Consider the following 19105-nt stretch of genomic DNA (forward strand, 5'->3'; position numbering starts at 1 on the left):
CCCTCTTTCTCTTTCTCTCTCCTTTCCTTCTTTCCTCTCTCCCTCTCTCTCTCTCTCTCTCTTCTTTCATCAGGGATTGCAAACTAAAGTACTACTTTTGGGGAATTTTTTCTAAGAGATGAAGAAGATTTGCATTTCTTCCTACGTTGTTTAATTCTTTCAGTAGACGCATGCAAACATAACTATTGACCCACAACACGAAGTTTAATTACTATAATCATTTATTTCTTTTTCTTGATTTATATGATGAGGTTGGCTTTGAACTTGTGACCTAAAAGCAGAAAACTTTATATTGTATTACCAGTATGATAAGCCATCCAAGTCTCTGTATATAATTATTTATGAAATTGTATTAGAATATATGAAAATATTTCATTTAAAGTATTTATTTTAATATACTTTCAAAAATTAAATTAAATATTGAATGGTCTAGCACATAACCTCCAGATGTACTCAATATAAAATTAATAAAGGAGAAATATAATTAAATATCCGTTCATTAAAGAGATTATGGAGGGCACCAGCAATGTAAAGGATTGTAGTAAATAAGGTTACATTAGTGAAAAAATAAATAAATAAATAAGGCTAGTGCAATTATCATTATAAGCACTGGACATGCAACGAACTTCTTTAACATGTCTGCAGAAATTCACTTAAAGGTTGCTATGTTGACAGATAATTACACTCCGCTACTCACCCACCAGTCTCCTCGCCTGGGCCTGACTCCACAATGAAGATTCATGACTGATGTGTTTGAACTTGTCAGTTTTGAGAGAAAGAAATTTTTTGTTTTTCCCAAGTCTATCTTAACTGGCTTTGGTAATTATAAAGCTATAACAAAACTGGGGCACGGTACAGTGCTCTTTAAATTACAGTGAGTTTGGACTTCCATACTTGTGCAACTTGTATTTCACCGCATGAAGGAATCGACATTTTTCTTGAGAGTTGCCTCCACGTACAATGGCCAATTGCCAAATTAAGAATGTGGCACGATGTCTTCTCATTTAAAGTCCATACATAGTGTAGGTTTGAAGAGACCCTTAGTTTCTCTAGGAAACTGCATGTCTGAAGAGCCCACTTTGCAATTATGTACATGGATATCAAGCATGTTCCTTGCTGTCACAATCTTCTTCCTATACACTTCCAGAAATTTTCTTTTAAGAGGTTTTGGAAACATTTGTGGAATACTAAGCATGTGGTAGAGCTGATCTCTTCATAGAGAAGATGTAAGATGAGATACATCTGGGTACTTGAATAATAGATTCAGAGCACTAACAGTTCAAGCAATACTTAATAATTTAAGTCATACATAAATACAGACCTTTGAACAAAATAACAAAGATATACATGGAGAACATCTTATTAAAGAAAATTTTTATGTTATTACAGAGATTATCTGTTCAAATGTATTGAAGCTAAATAGATATAAAAAGATACTCCAATAGCTTTTTTCCATTGTTCATGTATACATGCACACCTAGATACTAAATTTGCAGCCCTCATTGGAATCATTACATTATGATGGTTATTATTTTAATTTTCAAATTGTGGAAATACAAATAAATAATTTTTTGAAAGGCAGGTATATTCAATTGCTAGGACTGCCATCACAAATTACCACTAACTGGGTGGCTTGAATAACAGAAATCCATTGTTGTGCAGTTCTAGTGACTAGGAATCCAAAATTAAGGTATTGGTAGGGATGGTTTCTTTTCAGGGCTGTGGAGGAAGGCTCTGTTCCACACCTCTCTCTTTGGTATACAGATGGCTATTTTTTCCTCATATCTCTTCACATCATCTTCCCTTTATATGTGTCTTTGTGTACAAATTTCCCCTTTTTAGAACAACACCTCTATAAAAACCTTATCTCCAAATAAGGTCACATTCTGAGATGCTGGAGTTTAGGACTTCAGTGTTATGAATGTTGAAAGGACATAATTCAACTCATAACCAATTTGTTGAGGTATCCTTTACATAGAGTAAAATTTTTTTTTTTTTTAGGTCAATGCAAAAGTAATCACCCGCAATCAAGATACAGAATAGTTCCATCACTCCAGAATATCTCCCTGACTCTTGATACTCAACTCTTCCCATAATGTGTGGCAACTATTGGTTTGTTTTCTGTCCTATGCTTTTGCCTAGGTAAGAGTATCATGCAAATGAAATTATATAGCCATTTGCATCTGGCTTCTTTCACTAAGCATAATGTTTTTGAGATTCATCCACATAGTGGCAATGAATCAGGAGAACATTCTTTTCTATTGCTAAGCAGTATTCCATTTTATGCATGCAACACAATTTGTTTTTCCACTCATTTATTAGTGAACCTGGGGATTATTTTCAGTTTTTTGGGGGGTATTCTAAATAAAGCTTTATAAACATTTGTGCATAGGTCTTTATGTGGGAATGTTCATTTTTATTAACCTTTTTGGGTGAGGTCTCTCAGTCATATGGTAAGTATACAGTTAATTTTATAAGAAACCATCATACGTTTTTCCAAAGCTGTGATGCCATTTGGCATGTTCACCAGTAAATACAAATGTACTAATTATTTTGCATCCTCACCAGCAATTTTTATCATATGTGTTTTGTTTATTTGATAATTTTAGCCACTTTAGTGCGTTACTACGGCTTTAATTTAAACTTTTCAAAGATAAATAATGTGGAACATTCTTTCATGTCTTTATTTATCAATTATATTTCCTCTTTTGTGAAGGCTCTTTGCAAATCTTTCACTCATTTTTAATGTGCTGTTTGTTTTCTTATTATTGAGTTGTGAGATTTGTTTTTACTTTCTGGCCTAAATCTTTTACCACATATAACTTCTGTGAATGTATTTCCAAGTTATTGGTCTTTTTTCATTTTTTTACAGTATCTTCCAAAGAGGAGAATATTTTAATTTTGGTGGAATGAAAGTCATCAAAAGTTGTCTTTTATGGTTTGTGTTTTTGTGTCCTGTCTAAAAAAATTTGCCAAACATTTTCTTCTACATTTTCTACTGGAATTTTTATAATTTTAGGCTTTACATGGTGATCTTTATTCAATTTTAATTTCATAGGGTATGGAATAAGGTAATAATAAAAATATTTATTCATTTTTAAATTTGTTTTTGATTATGGATACCCAAATGTTCCAGTAATATTTGTTGAAAGTATTATATTTTTCCAATAAATTATCTTGGCAACTTTGTTGAAAATTAATCAATCATGTATCTGTAGGTCTCTTCCTAGAAAGACTATTCTGTTCTATTGCTCTATATGCTTATTGTTACACAAACAACACATTGTTTTACTTAGTATAAGTTAAAAATAAGTCTTAAGATAGCGTGCATTCTCCATCTTTCTTTAATTGAGATACATATTCACACACCAAGAAAATCACAATTTTAAAGTATCATAATTTAATTCACAAGTTTGTGCAACTATCACCATTACTTAATTCCAGAAAATTTCATCACTCCAAAAAGAAACTTTGTATCCATTTGTGGTTACTTTCTATTCCTCCTCCTCCAGTCCTCCTTCTGAGAGCTGGGTAATGGAACCACTACTCTGGGGACTCAGAAGATGAGGCTCCTGACCCCATAGGATGAGAAAGTGGGGCCCCTACTCTGGTGGCACCCAGAACATCTAGCCACAGAGATTATTCCCAGGCCTTGAAACCAAATGGAATTTGCTTTGCTGGATTTCAGACTTGCTTGTGACTCTTATTTTCCTTCCAGTTTTTCAGTTTTGGAATAAGAATGTCTATACTATGCTTGTCCCACCATTGTATTTTTGAAGCTGATAACTTGTTTTCTGGGTTTCACAGATCCACAGATAGGGAGGAATTCTCTCTAAGGATGGACCATTCAAAAGGTCTCACACAAACCTGATGTCAATGATTCAGAACATGAGATTTGGCACTTTTTGAATTGATTATATTTGGGTAAGATTTTGGACTTAAAACTGATACTGGAATAGAGTAACACTTCTGGGGATATTGGGATGGGGTGAATGTATTTTGCATGTAAAACATACATGTGGGAAGAGGGGTGGGCTATCATGGGTTTAACTGTGTCGCCCAAAAAGATGCTGAAGTACTAACATGCAAAACCTGTGAATGTAACCTTATTTGGAGATAAGGTCTTTGTAGATGTAGTCACGTTAAGATAATGTTATGCTGAATTAGGATAGGCCCTAATCCAATGACTCGTGTCCTTATGAGACAAGGGAAATTAGGACACAGACATACAGAAGAGAAGTTCACATGAAGATGGAGGTAAATATTGGAGTGATGTGTATACAGGTCAGAGAACACCAATGATTTCTGGCAACCTTCAGAATCTAGAGGGGGGTAAAGGAGGGTCCTTCTCTAGAGCTTTCAGAGACAATATGGCCCTGCCTACAGTTTGATTTTAGACTTGTTGCCTTCTGGAATTGAGAGAACAAATTTCTGTTTTTTTAAGTCATTCAGTTCATGGTAGCTTGTTATAGCGTCACGTGGAAACCAATACAGACGGTTAATTATATTTTAAAGTGACTAAAAATAAGAGAGAAAATCATGTTTACCCTTATGTTTGTCATTTGCAGTACTCTTTATTCATTCTTGTAAGTACCTGTTTATATTTGATATTATATTTCTTATCCTCAAATAACTTATTTAAATATTTCTTGTACTGTAAGTCTGCTAGCAATGAATTCCCTTTGCTTTTTTATAGTATCTGAAAAAGTCTTTATTTTACATTTGTACATTTATTTTTTGGAAGATTTTGTTACTGGGCATGGGATAATGGGTATAGAATTTTTAGTTGAGAGTTTACTTTTACTTTTTTTTTTCTTTTACTATTTAAAAAGTATTGCTCCGTTGTCTTCTGGACGGCTTCGTTTATGATGAAAATCCTGCTGTATTTCTATATTTTTTGGTTGCCTTCAAGACTTTATCTTCTAGTACCACTTTGTTATTATTTCTAAGGGACTCTCTCTTTTTTTTTTTCCTCTTTCTTGTATTCTTTTCCTTTTGTATTTGCCTTGCATGTAGCTCTATGAGCTACTTGGGTCCATTTGATGTTTTCTATAATTTCTATCACCCTCTTATAATCGCAAATCTATTTATACATGTTTTATTTCTTTTTTATTAAATCATTTAACATCCTAATCGTTGTTATTTTAAAGATCCAATCTAATAGATATTATATTTGAGTTTCCTATGAGTCTGGTATTTTGAATTGCTTTATTTCACCATTAAGGTTTGTGAGGCTTTTTATTTTTATTTTTTGTGTATCCCATAACTTTATTGTTTGCTAAATGTCAAGGGCAGAAAGACAATAGAAACTAAGGTCAAGAGTATTTACCCCTAATAATGGGCACCCCAGTTCCTCTGTCAAGCTATTAATGTGGAGAGTTGGCAACCTAATGTGTGTTTGAAATAGGTTTGGGATTTGTGGTAGCAATTTTTTTTACAAGATTTATTTATTTATTTGAGTGATAAAGCCTGAGCAGAGGAAGGGGCGGAGGGAGAGAGAGAATCTTGGAGCACACTCCCTGCTGAGTGCAGAACCTGACATGGGGCTCAATCCCAGGACTCAGAGATCATGGCCTGAGCAGAAATCAACAGCCGGATGCTTAGCCGACAGAACTACCCAGGTGCCCCTGTGGTAGCAATTTATCTTTGGTATACCGTAGGCTTCCAATTTCTCCTGTGGTTGGGTTTCTCTTTGTGTTTGTATTCCGATCTCAGCCTTCAGCAGTTCCTGCACTTTTGTGCCACAGATGGAGTCCTTCTCCACACTCTCACCCTCTTCATCGATAATGTTCCGTTGCTTGTTACACATGCTAAGTTCATGATGGGGGAAGTTATTCTGCCCCAGCCTCAGTCTGGATCTTCTTAGTATTACTGTCCTTTCTCATTATGACGTCCATCCAAACTCCACTTCGTGTCTCTAGTGTGCGTTGGAGAAGAGGTTGTTTCATGACTTTTCTTCAAAAAGACCCCTGTTCTGCACTGGGGGAGAATAATGGACACAGGAGTTCTTTCTAGCCACCTCCAAATGAAATTGGATTTACTTCCCCTCCCTGAGGAGTAGCATATCTTTTTTGAGCCCTAGTACAAGGAAGTTTTGTTACCCTTCCCCTACTGTTCTGAGGACCTTGCTTTATATGTCAAAGGGTCCCCAAAACAGGGAATGTGTAATACCTAGACCCCAGTGATAGCCAGTCACTTTCTTCATACCTAGGCCTGTAATGAGGATTCCTTCCAGTCTCTAGCCCTGCCTGAGATCTTTCTTATCAACAAGAAGCCCATAGAGAGGAGATTGAATGCTCATGCAAATTATATTCAGGGCTCCTAATTATTCTAAACTAATATATTAGCCCATACTCGGCATTTAAGATTTAGTTATAATTTTAGCTGATTCAATTAGAGCTATTATTATGAAGGTCACAACCCCCCCCCCCCCAGCTGTCAAAAGTTTTAAAATGAACATATCTCATTCATCTTTGGAAAGACTTGCCAGTCTTTGGAATTCAGTTATTGCGGTGGTCCTGTAACCTCAACTTTCTGAAAGTTTTCAAAGAAAGTATGCCTTTGTAAATTATCTGTTTCATTGTAATGATTTTCGCTTGTGTCTTTCTACATCCTAAGTGAGAGGAGAAGTCCAATGACTTTAATTGTTTGATATTTCCTATAACCTGAAGTTCAAGCAATAAAAATTCACATCAAATATTAACCAGCCAGTTAAAAAGCCATTTACTTGAACTTGGAGGAGTATTTTATTTATAAGATAAGGATATTCAAACAGGAAAAAACTTCAATTGAAAAGAAATAATAAACTATAGAAATAAGTTACAACTTTCAGAAAATTGTCTTAGCCTGTGTCTTAAAAAATTAAAAATTATGACTTATGTATATACTCTTACAATTGCTGTTAATCACATTTTATTCCATTTTCCTACGTGCTGCTGGAGTGATGTTTCTAAAATAAAAATATCATTATGTTATCTACCTTCTTCCCATCTTCACTAGCTCCTTGACAAAGCCATATCTCCTTATTATGTCTTTTAAGGCCCTAAAAGGCCCAGGGCCTGCATATCTTTCTGGTGTTATCTCCTTCCATTCTTCACATGACATTTCACACTTCTGTCATATTGACTTTATTTTAGTTCCTAGAATGCCTCCTTCCTTCTTTCCTTTGGACTTTCACAGATGCATTACTCTCTAAATTAATCCATCCTCCTCCAGCCATCATACCACCCTCACTAGCTAACTCTTTTTATACCATTATGACTCAGCGTAGAAGTTACTTTTACTAAGTAGGTTTCCTCAGTCCCTAAAAGATGGATGAGGTCTTCTGCCATAGGGTTCCATAACACCCTTCAATTCATCCTTTATAACACTTTGTTGTTGTTGTTGTTGCCTGTTTGTTTACCCATGCTACAATATTATAAGCAATGGAAAGTCAGAGACCACATCTCTCCAGTGTATTCTTGAGTTTTCCAGACCCTCGACAAGTCCCAGAAATATATTATGCATTTGCTAAATGTGAATGAGTGAATGTTCTTCCTATTTGTTGGTACAACTGCCTTTTTTTAAGCCATAAAGTATTGCACAATTTTACCTTTGCTCTTACTTTTCAGATGAAATCATTTTCTTTCAAAATCCATTCGTTTTTTTCTTTTCCTCAAAATTTACTCAGTTTTCCCTTACTCTAAGGCTTGGTGAGTAATGTTAGTGGGCAGAATGTGCTTAAAGAAAAACTAGGACTTAAAGGGTGACATCAGAATTGAGTCTCTTTGAAACTATTCTCATAGAACAGTGAATGGGGTGACTCATTTCCATCAAATTGTGCTATAGAAATAAAAATGAACAAGTTGACTTTATATTTGAACACATTTGAACAAAGGGATGGCTTTGTTTCAAAAGGCTTACTCACCATTTCACATTTGCTAGGGTGTATGTGTACATGTGCTTACCCCACAGCCACTTCCAATGAGGCTGAGTAATTCTATCCAAATTTGTTCTTGGACCACGGAGTACACCCGTTGACAAGGAAGTCTAATTTGTGGTTCTGCTCATCATGTTGAAATGAAGTATTGGCCTATTTATTTTTTTAAATGAGAGGATCAGAATTCAGTGGAAACCATGTTTATGTATCAGAAGAAAACAATTGGTCTCTAAGACTGACCATAAACAATTGAAAAATTATGTTCTTGAAGTATTTATAGATTTTTGACATATTTAAATATGATCCAAGTTTCTTAGAACCACATATCAAAAATATATAAAAGCTATGGTTAAGATTATATAATTTAGAGAAGAAGGCACTGATACTGTGAAGTAACTCAAAAATTTTTCATTATGCCCAACGCTTAGGTGTTTGTTGTTTAGTTATAATATTCACAAAGGTGGAATGTGGGTTTGCTACACTCCCTGTGACTCTAACTATCAGTGAAAGGAGATCTCAGATTTATTTCTATCACACATACATTTACTAATCATATATTAAAAAAACACTGCAAGAGTCCATACAGACTGTTCTTTCATCTTGAGACAATCCAATTCTTTGTGATTTCATGTGCCCTGACAACACCTTGCATACAAGATTCAGTTGAGTCATCTGGGACAAGACCCTAGAAGCAGGCTTAGATTGTCTTTCTAGTCAGCATAAGGCAACCAGAAATCTTCCAACCTAATGTTTGGACAGAGGACAGTTAGCATTAAAACTTTAGCCACCATCCCTAAAAGTAAAGGCTCTAGGCCTGCATGGATTCTTAATTTAGACCCTATTTGTACAAGTTTTAGTAGAGCCTTGAAAATATATTTATTCAGTCCACATATCTCAAGTATCTTTAATTTCACAATGAGACCCCATTTCTATTATTCAATATGTTAGTTAATGGACCGGTTTACCAATAAAACCCATTTCTACTATAATGCTAGCTAATATTTCTAGAGTAAGGATTCTCTGTTTGCGAAACTGACTATAATTAGAACTATCCACACTTTCTCCATCAGTGAAGAAGATAGCATGCTAGCTTGATAAAAATTTTTTGAGTTGTGAATTGATTTGCACAAGTCTTTGAGATAAATTCATAGGGGAGTGGGAGAACTTCCCTTTTTCCATCTTTATTTAATATGTGTGTTTTGTAAAGTAATATTCTCTTTTACATTTTACATTCACTTTTATAATTACCTTAAACTTTGAAGAAGGAAGTTCCTACTTAATTGTAGCCATTTTCATTGTCAGGAGATAGCGTGTAATCCTTCAGGGACTACCTAACTAAGATTTATAGTGCACTGCTTTAGAGTGGAGCAATTAAGTCTATTTTTGTTTTATAGTCAAATGAGCAAAGAAAGCTTCATTTTAGAGAATTGGATACTAAGTATATCAATTAAGTATGTCACCATAAAGAGTTACTGTGTTTATAACATCAAAGTTTTTGTATGTGAAAATACATAATATATGATCCTTTTTGAATGTGGGCACATTTAGATTTCCTTTAAAATGATTAATTCATTCACCAAGCAAATACTTACTGAATCCCCACCATGAAGTGGGTGAATTGAGAGAGAGAGAGAGAGAGAGAGAAACAGAGAGACAGAGAGGCATAGAGACAGAGAGAAAGAGAGAAGAGGTGGGAGAGGGGAAAGGACGAACAGAGTATTTGTAAAAGAGCTAAACAAAATGTGTTTAAGCTAGTACAAAAGGGAGCTGAGGGGAGAATAGATATTTCAGGTATCACTGGAAAAAAGAATTGACATGGTCAAATTTACCCAGTTGTTCATAGGAGAGTCTGAAATGTAGTCTTGATTCCTAGATTGTAAACAGCATCTGGAGTAATTCAATTTAGTTACAAGCATTCATCTTCAGAAATAAGTTTGTTCTGTGTGATAACTAAACCAATACATGTTCTGGATGGTTTTTTCCCATATTTTATGGATGAATTGGCTAGATGTAACCAGGTGACCAAGTTCTGGCCAATGATGTGTATGTGAAAATGCAGGTGCTTTGGAGGGCAGTTTTCTTAAAATTGATAATTCAGGTGGAAAGTCTTTCTTTTTAATCATTTCACTTTTCTTTCTCTTTTAGGCTTGAATCTGTTGTGTAATGACTGATGCAGTAGCCATTATGGTGACTAGAAGGCACAACCACACGTTAGAATGACGATGGACTGAGATGGAGATAACCTAACTCTCTGAAGACTATTGATGCCCATATCAGCTTGGCTGCTCACCTTAGACTTGTCCATGAGAAAAGAATAAATCCTCCCTTTCATTTTAGGCTGCTACAATTCTTTTTTTTATTTTTTTAAGATTTTATTTATTTATTCGACAGAGATAGAGACAGCCAGCGAGAGAGGGAACACAAGCAGGGGGAGTGGGAGAGGAAGAAGCAGGCTCCCAGCGGAGGAGCCTGATGTGGGGCTCGATCCCATAACGCCGGGATCACGCCCTAAGCCGAAGGCAGACGCTTAACCGCTGTGCCACCCAGGCGTCCCATAGGCTGTTACAATTCTTCACATTAATCAGACTAGAAAATAAAAGGATATTCTAAAACTTCAGTAAACTTTGTATTATTGTACCTTTCTTGCACTAAGAAAATGTTTCCATACAATTTTCAACTTTATTTATGGGTAGTAGTTTCAGAATTTCAATAAAGTCCACCCTAACTGTACACAACCTCCAATGAACCTGATTACATCTTTAAAGATGCTAATATTTCCTAATAAGGTCATGTTCACAGGTGCCAGAGGTTAGAACTTCAATATATCATTTTGGGGAAAACAATTTCACCCACAAGACTGACACTACTCCAGGCTACTCCATGTCAACTCTGATCTGCCTTTGGTTTCCACTTAGAGTAACAAGAATCACTTTAACTGTCATCAGGGATATACCAAAGTTAATGATTATGGAGACGTTACTGTGACAATGTAGTAAGCTCTTACCAACAATTATTCTTTAAATGTCTCACATTTGTATAACTAATAAAGCCTTTTATAAAATACTGTAAATGAAGCTGAAGTAAATAAGATAAAAAGTATAGAAATGAATCAAATGACCTGTTTTTTTTAACAGTAACAAGAACACAAATCTTGCAATAAGAAATAAAGAATAACTAAAAACTGAAAGACTAGATGAGACTAAGAGATAAATCTATCTGTTACTATGTGAGGACCTTATTTGGATCCTTATCAAATAAACAAACTGTAAAGAAAGTTATGATACAATTGAGGAAATCTAAATACTAATTTATATTTGATATTAAAGTAATTATTATTAAATTGGTTTAGATGTAATAATGGTTAAAGATTATTTTTATAAAATTTTTCCTATCTTTAGAAATACCTACTGAAATATCTACAGATATCATGCTCTGATGACTGGGGTTGATTTCATAATGATCTTGCCTGAAAAGCTACAGATGCAAAAGACTGACCAGGAATTGATTATTGGAGACACTGAATGATGACTACATGGAGTTTCATCACCATATTTTCAAAGTTGGGGTATATTTGAATTTTTCATAATGAATAGTAACTGTGTGTAGAAAATAACCTGTGGGGTGCCTGGGTGGCTCAGTTGGCTAAGCCTCTGACTCTTGATTTCGACTCATGATCTCAGGGTTGTGAGATGATGCCCTGTGTTGGGCTCTGCACTGGGCCTGGATCCTGCTGAAGATTCTTTCTCTCCCTTGCCCTCTGCCCCTCTCACCCTTTCCTCTCTCTTCCTCTAAAAAAAGAAAAAAGAAAGAAAATAACCTTTTGTCTGTAGATATGAAAACTACATTTCTTTGTAACAAACTATTTTATCTGAATAAAAAATGTCACAACTATATAAACTTTTACAACTTAAAAAGTTTTATTTTATTTTTTAAGGTTTCTTTACTCATTATTTGAGTGAGAGAGAAGGAGCAGGAGGAGCAGATGGAGAGAGAAAGAGAATCTCAAGCAGACTCCATATTGAGCACAGAACCCAACTTGGGGCTCAATCAGGGCTTGATGTGGGGCTCAATCTCATTACCCTGAGATCATGCCCTGAGCTGAAACCAAGAGTCAGGTGCTCTACCAACTGTGCTACACAGGCGCCCCTACAACTTAGAAAGTTTTAACACACTTTTACAGATACTACATTAAGTCTACCTAACAATCCAGGGAGTTAGGTGGCATTGTCGTAGTGATATTTTCAAAAGAAGCAAAAGATAAATTAATCCTTCTTTCCAATAGTGGAGTCAAGTTTCAAATTCTGTTTTTCAGGATTTCTACATGGACCAGCAAGGCTTGGAGCTATATTCTCAGCCTCCCAACTTGCATTTTTCCATTTCACTCCAAAGTAACAGCATTTTCGATAAGTGTTTGTGAGTGTGTGTGCGTATGACTTGATCTGTCAGAATGTAAACACTAACACATGTTTATATGGAATGCTCACTAACAAGGGACCACTTACCTGCTGAAATCTGAATATTCTCCTGATATGGTTAAGTGATGCTTTCACAACAAAGATTTCAAAGTTTTGAAAAAAGAAAGGGAAAAAAGTAAAGTAAGTTGATTTTAAATTATGGGAAAAAGTAATTTTGGGGGAAGGAAAGAAGTGAGAAAGTATTAGTTGCTAGGAATTTGAAAATAATCAATGTAAGAATGACAGAAAATAGTTCAGAATAAGTTAAGTTTGTGAGGGTGGAGGGCACCAGGGTCAGGTTCAGGTTCACAGCCATGCCTTAGGCTAGATGTGAAGTGGTCAAATTAGCCAAGGACCTTAGCTTCCTAGCTTCTGGCACTACCCACAGTAGTCAAGAGTACACAGACATAAAGGGTAAAACTATTTTTGTTTAGGTTATCAGAAGCATTACTTATTTTCTTAGGAACCAGCAGAAGAAATACATATTAAAGAAGAATTTATGTGTGATGTCTTGCCATCTGAAGACTTCCTACAGATAATTCTGTAACCTTTTTTTTTTTCTCAAATCTCATCAATCTTCTCATAAAAACTGTTGATCTTTCAAGCCCAACAAAGGTAATATAAATGAGGTTTGTTGAGCACTAAACTCGTTGAGAATTAATTTTTGAGGCTGATGGCTTTGGAGACACAAAATGTACCTCCATTTAAATAATAAACAAATTTCAAACATGAAAATAAAAGAATCCTCCTCCCTTTGCCTTGACAAGGAATATAAATTCAAAGACAGTTTAAAAACAGTAGACGTTAAAGGAAATATTCAAATGAATGTTTGTGACTTTAGAGATGGAAACAAGAGGGGTCCTGAGGCCTGATATTCTTTACATAAGGGAGCTATAGACATCAAAGAAGAGAAATGGTCATGAGTTACAGTGCATAAAAGAGTTACAAGACTTTGTCAATTACTCCCTTGTCTTGAAAGAAATTCTGGAAAGGCCACACATTTTGTAACTGTAAACAGTCCTTTTGTATAGAAGTGCTAGGACGGCGTTATAAACCACTGGACAGTTTTCATTCTGTCTTGTTAAAGAAAAAAAAGGGGGAGAAAGAAAAAAAAGAACGACAAAGAAATTTTAAAAGCTTAATAAATATAAGTGGATAAATTATACCATGGTGTGAGAAAACAGCTGAGAGGCAGTGTGGTATAATGAATGGTTAAAATGTTCAGGATTCACAATAAATTTACCTGGCTTCAAATTCCACCTTAGTTATTATCCACATGCGTCTCTAAGACTGGATCTTTTCTTTTCTGAAATGGAGTGGACATGGGTTGTAATGAGATTTAGATGTAATAATACATACAATGTGTCTAGGATGTTGCCTGCCATACATTAATTGTTTAATAAATGTTATTATTTATTATCACCATGTTATTCATATTGTAATTATTCACTGATGCTAATGTAATGATAAGATATATAAAATTCATGACAATAAAATTGTATTATGACCAACTTGGAATACGTTTTGGGATTTCAGCAGGATTCACAAAATGTGAATATTAGCAGAAGTGGTTATCAAAATCATCTTTGACAGGGTCGCCTGGGTGGCTCAGTCGGTTAAGCAGCTGGCTCTTGATTTTTGGTTCAGGTCATATTCTCAGGGTCCTGAGATCAGCCCCAAGCAGGAATGATCTCTGACATACCGCCAATTACCTTTCACTGTACAAACATTACCATGTGGCATGCTACTTCTTGTGAGATCAAGAACTCACCATTCAGCCTTTCTGAATTAGAAGTAAGGAACATAAAAACACAGAATTTTATAGGCTTACCATATTTCCAAGGTGTAACTTGGAAAGCGCAGGAGTGGATCTGGACCAGGGGTCCCTAATGCTCAGTGATGGATGAAAACACACATGCATGGTCACAATCTCTGACGATGCCTTCGTAAAGATCACAAATCCCAGGGGTCTGCAGGCAACTTACTGTGGATGGCCAGGGAAAGACCAGAACAAAGTTGGTGAAAGAAACTTCTGTATTTGGAAGCCTCTGCATGCCTTTACCAAATAGAATCCCATGCTAGTACTTTTCCCTTTTATTCCCACCCCCTCCATTCCACAGTTACATTTCCCCTTAAGGATTTAAAAACTAGTGAGAAATACAGCCACTCCTTCAACACTAAATAATTGGGTACCACTGGTACAAAACAACCCTGGAAGAGATAAACCATAAACTGAGAGCAGTCCAGATGAGTTTTTCCATTGATTCTTCTGTTAATTCAACATTTGTGCTAATTGCAGAAAGTAGTGTGAAGCCTCAAAGGTGCCGTAAAACCTATGCTACTTTTCCATACAAAACCCTCATCAGCTCTTAAATGGCTAAACCAAGCAATCCTTACAGGATTCAGGATTCAGAAGGAACCTCAAGAGACCCACAAGGAATTTATTGGTGTTCCTATGGATGTCCAGTGAGTTTGATAGTTTAACTGGGATATTTGCAAAAAGTTGTCAGAGGTCTCTCAGGATCCATAAAACTCAGATTTGCATAGATCACTCCTTTGCAAATTAAAGGGTTGGAGCGGGTCCCTGTGCACTTTTGCTGCATCCAGAGCTCCAGCCGGATGAGGCTTCACTTGCCTTAGGAACCAATGGGTTTTTCTCTGATTATGTCTATTGCTCTCTTTGAAGAGGACGACACTGAATGATACATAAGACAAAGGTGTAACTTGGAAAATTCTGTGGTTTTACTGAGGAAAAATTTAAAAAGACATCAGTGACCTTAGGAGAAATAAAGCATAAGGTAATCTTTGAAAGAAGCATCATTATCAATCTGCATTGAAAAAGAATATTTCAACTCACCCCAGTAATAAAGTAATGTATTTGATTTTCTTCATATAAAATGCCTATTGTTTCTTAAAACTATTAAGTTAATTGAACACTTAAATTTTACTTTTAAAGTGAATGCAGTTAATCATGTTTAAAATGAATTCATCAATTGAGTCTTAAATATTAAAATTTTAGACAGTGTTATTTATAAAACACATGTACATATTATTCATAAATTACATTCAGGTAAATAAGGAATAATAATAGACATATGCTTCTAGTCCAAATTTACAGGGGATTTTTAATCTGAAGCACAACTTAATCAATAAGGCTTCTAATAGAAACCTTTAAACTCTAAATATCATGAAGCTGCAAGATTTTCTATTTAGGCTATAAACCTTCATATTCAAGGATCATATGTGATCTGTCTATGATGCTATTTATGAACATGAAACATAGCACTGCTTTTTATCCAGAGGCATTACGGACAATGCTTGATCTTGCATGAAAATCCCATTTTATTAAATCCTATTAATGGTATAGAAAAATCTTACAGTATAATTTTCCATCATATTAGTGATACATCATATCACATTATAGTTTTCTTGTCATCAATATTGTGTTTATGCCTTTAGCTAGAGTTAAAAAGGGCATTATCAATAACTTGTACAAGAACTTTTTAGCTGTCACATTGTTCTACATGTCTTTTTAGATACCAACAGGGTTGCCTTCAAAGTAGAGAAAAAAAAGAAATTCGTGTAAGTTTGTATGACATAATATGCATGACTAACTCATCCAAAAGTCCAAATGAGAGTTGTAAATCAAGATGAAAAACAAAATTTAAAAACCTATGACCTCATAGTTAATGGTTGAGTGTACCAATGGGATTTAGCAATATTTTACTTTTGCTCTCTAAAGCAGACTTTTTTTTTTATAATCAGAAATGTGATGTTGACAGTTTTTCTTTCTCCCCGTTTTTGTAGGTTTTGTTTTTGGTTAATTCCCTGCTCTATTCCTTATTTTTCAATGTCCTGTTCCACTGGTTCATAGCTGAAGTTTTAATACTGAACTTTTCCATATAATACTGTACAGATGGTATTGATTTTGTATCTTTTAATTATCCTCTTTAATCCTATCATCCTAACTAATTCCACTCATCTTAGTGGTTGTGACTTGCCTTACTGATAATGCAGTAAGGGCTTTCTGACTCTAGCTTATGACATTCTAAGGATTTCTGGGGCATGCCATTTTCTGTTCTCTGAAATAGATGAGTCCACATGTTCTGTGGCTAACCCAAGTATTTAAAGGTGGCACTTGTGATCTTCCTAGGTTCTGGCTAGTAATTTAGCATTCTTTTATTTTCTAATTAGAAAGATACTAAATGCTCAATATGATTAAAAATCATACTAGTGCTCAAGAAATTTTTAAAAAATGAAGTATGTGTACCCATTTCCTCACATGTCATAATTCTTCATTTCTAGTTTATTTCTTTTCATATTCCTTTATTTCAAAACAACATAAAATTGGACATATGACTATGAAAAATATTTACCAAATTAAAAACTATCCAAATCAAGGAAAAGAAATTTATCATTAAATGTATTCAGTCAATTTATTGTACGGATTTTTTGATATAGCTATATGGATAAGTAAAAAACATGTTCTAATTTTGTTGAGGAGCTATACACACACACACACACACACACACACACACACACACACACAATAAGCTTATAAAGTCTTTTTGCCTTGTGGAAAGATTAGGCAAGCAAGCTCTGCAGTCACTGTGGATATCCCTATCTCAATACCTATTAGTAGGGTAGATCTTTCTCCAAACTCACCTGTAAAACGAGGGCAGCATCCATATCTATTACACAGAATTTTTGTAAGGATTGAGTTAATGTATGCTAGTCTTAGAGAACAATGCCTGGTTATATAATATGTGCTCAATTAATATTTGCTATCTTTGTAGGCATTGATACATACATAAAACATACATAAACTCATTTATTTTATTTGTATCCTGACCACTCTAAAAAATTCGAGTTGACGGAGATTAAAATGCTATGTAAGAGAAGAAATTAGAGAGAAATATAAAAAAGGGGACAGGGTTCCCTGAATGAAGTTGAGAGTAAATTAGTGAGTCTACACTGAGCTGATCGTAATTCGAAACCCCGTTTTAGTTATGCTTCCTGAGAGCAAATGCAAAAGTGAAACTTACTGCTCTGTATTGTTTTCTTCCCTTCTACAGTTCAATTCAGGCTTTTCTCTCCTGTGGCTTTGACAAAATGATACTGAGTAATTTTTCAACTTTATTTTATTCTCGACCCTCTCAGAAACATTTGCCTAGGATCTTAGTTTTATTTATGTCATTCTATATTCTCTCCTGTTGCTGTTGGGAACGAGAAGAGAGCAAGCTGTCTCTGCCACAGGATCCCATCGTTAATAACCATGAAATGTTATGAGCAGAGACACTGTTACATCAGCCTTTTAAAAGTGAAAGACATAATAGCAAACAATCATTCAATAACATGCACTTTCTTGGGTTTTTAATAATTGCTGATGTTCTGTTTGTAACCTTACTATCAAATAAGAACCTGATTGAAGCTTAAAATTCATTAGGACTGAATTTTAGTAATAATTACTATTACTTTAATATTTACTCTTTTACTTCTTAGTGGGACTTCAAACAGCTAATCAGTTTATATAAGGATCAATTTGATGACATTAAATATTATGAAAAGGCATTTCATAGAATAAAGGACAGTCAAGAGATTCAGTGTAGAATAGTTACTAAGCACAGAGTCCATGTGGGTGGGCGTGAAAGGAGCATATAATTCAGAGTGTAGAGAAGCAGGTGGGAGTAAAGTGTATCATATTACTTTGTGAGCAAAACAGAACATGCCCTTCAGTCACTGTTTCTGTTCTGCTAGAAGCTAATATTGCTGAATTTTTTTGACCGCCCTTGTATTTCTAACTATCAACTTTAATGCAGCCACATAAGCAAACAGACCATCATGTACTCCAGCCTTTATGACATCTGGAGGTTCTGGTAAATATTCACACAATAAGCAGATAAAAAAATGGTGTGCATATTATTTTATCACTAGCTGCTGTGTGTGTGCGTGTGTGTGTGTGTGTGTGTGTGTGTGTGAAGGGAGAGGACATCATTTGTTATAATGTGTTATTGGCTAATATATTTATAAAAGAGTATTAGAATGAGTCATGATTATCTGGAAACCAGATTCTCCCCAGAGGCTTCCTCTCTTTGGGTAAGTTAGCTGCTTGCATGTTAACCATTTCAGGGCGCTGATGACTCATGCCTATAAATAACTCTCACCACTGAATCCTAGTCAAGCTTCCACACACATAGAAAAAACAAGGGGAGAAAAAAAGAAAAGGTACTGCAATTTACATATTTTGGAATGCTTCTGTTTAAAAAACTCTGTCAACCCCGACTCAGGACTTACCTTTAATGTCCTCAAGTCACAGGCTGTCTGAGGATGAGGCCATTTGTCTTTCAAGCTGCAGCAAACTCGCGCAACCTGTGCTTGAAAACAGACATGTCTACATTTACCTCCCAGCCCTGCATGGCCAGTGCTGCTGGAGTCCAGGTCTTAGCTCCCCGGGGTGCAGAATTGACTGGTATGTGTAGTGACATCACGATAGTTTAGTGATACCTGGCATCGAGCCAGTCTGTGTGCTGTATTCTAAGTTGAGACAAATGCCTTAGAACTTTTTTTAAAAAGCCTCTTAGTGTCTTCCCCCTGTAGTTATTTTTAGACTTAGGCTAAAATATATGGAAAATTTCTCCATGCCTGACTCTAGAACAGTCTTTCTACATGGAATTAAAGTACATAACAAATCCTCTGTTTCACTCATCTTCTGATCCTCCATTCTGTCCATAAT

The 19105-nt window shown here is 35.3% G+C and overlaps 1 long non-coding RNA gene across 1 annotated transcript; it reads right to left on the bottom strand.

Annotated features, from left to right (window-relative positions):
* Positions 1–13615: 13615 nt before the first annotated feature.
* On the bottom strand, positions 13616–18804 carry LOC103663356. Its single transcript, XR_568752.2, has 3 exons — positions 18667–18804; positions 14204–14356; positions 13616–13678 (listed from the first exon to the last, which is right to left on the bottom strand). It is a non-coding gene; the product is annotated as an uncharacterized LOC103663356 (long non-coding RNA).
* Between the last annotated feature and the right edge of the window lie 301 nt (positions 18805–19105).

Source organism: Ursus maritimus, unplaced genomic scaffold (genome assembly GCF_017311325.1).
Source record: "Ursus maritimus isolate PB19 unplaced genomic scaffold, ASM1731132v1 scaffold_13, whole genome shotgun sequence".
NCBI classification, from domain to species: Eukaryota; Metazoa; Chordata; class Mammalia; order Carnivora; family Ursidae; genus Ursus; species Ursus maritimus.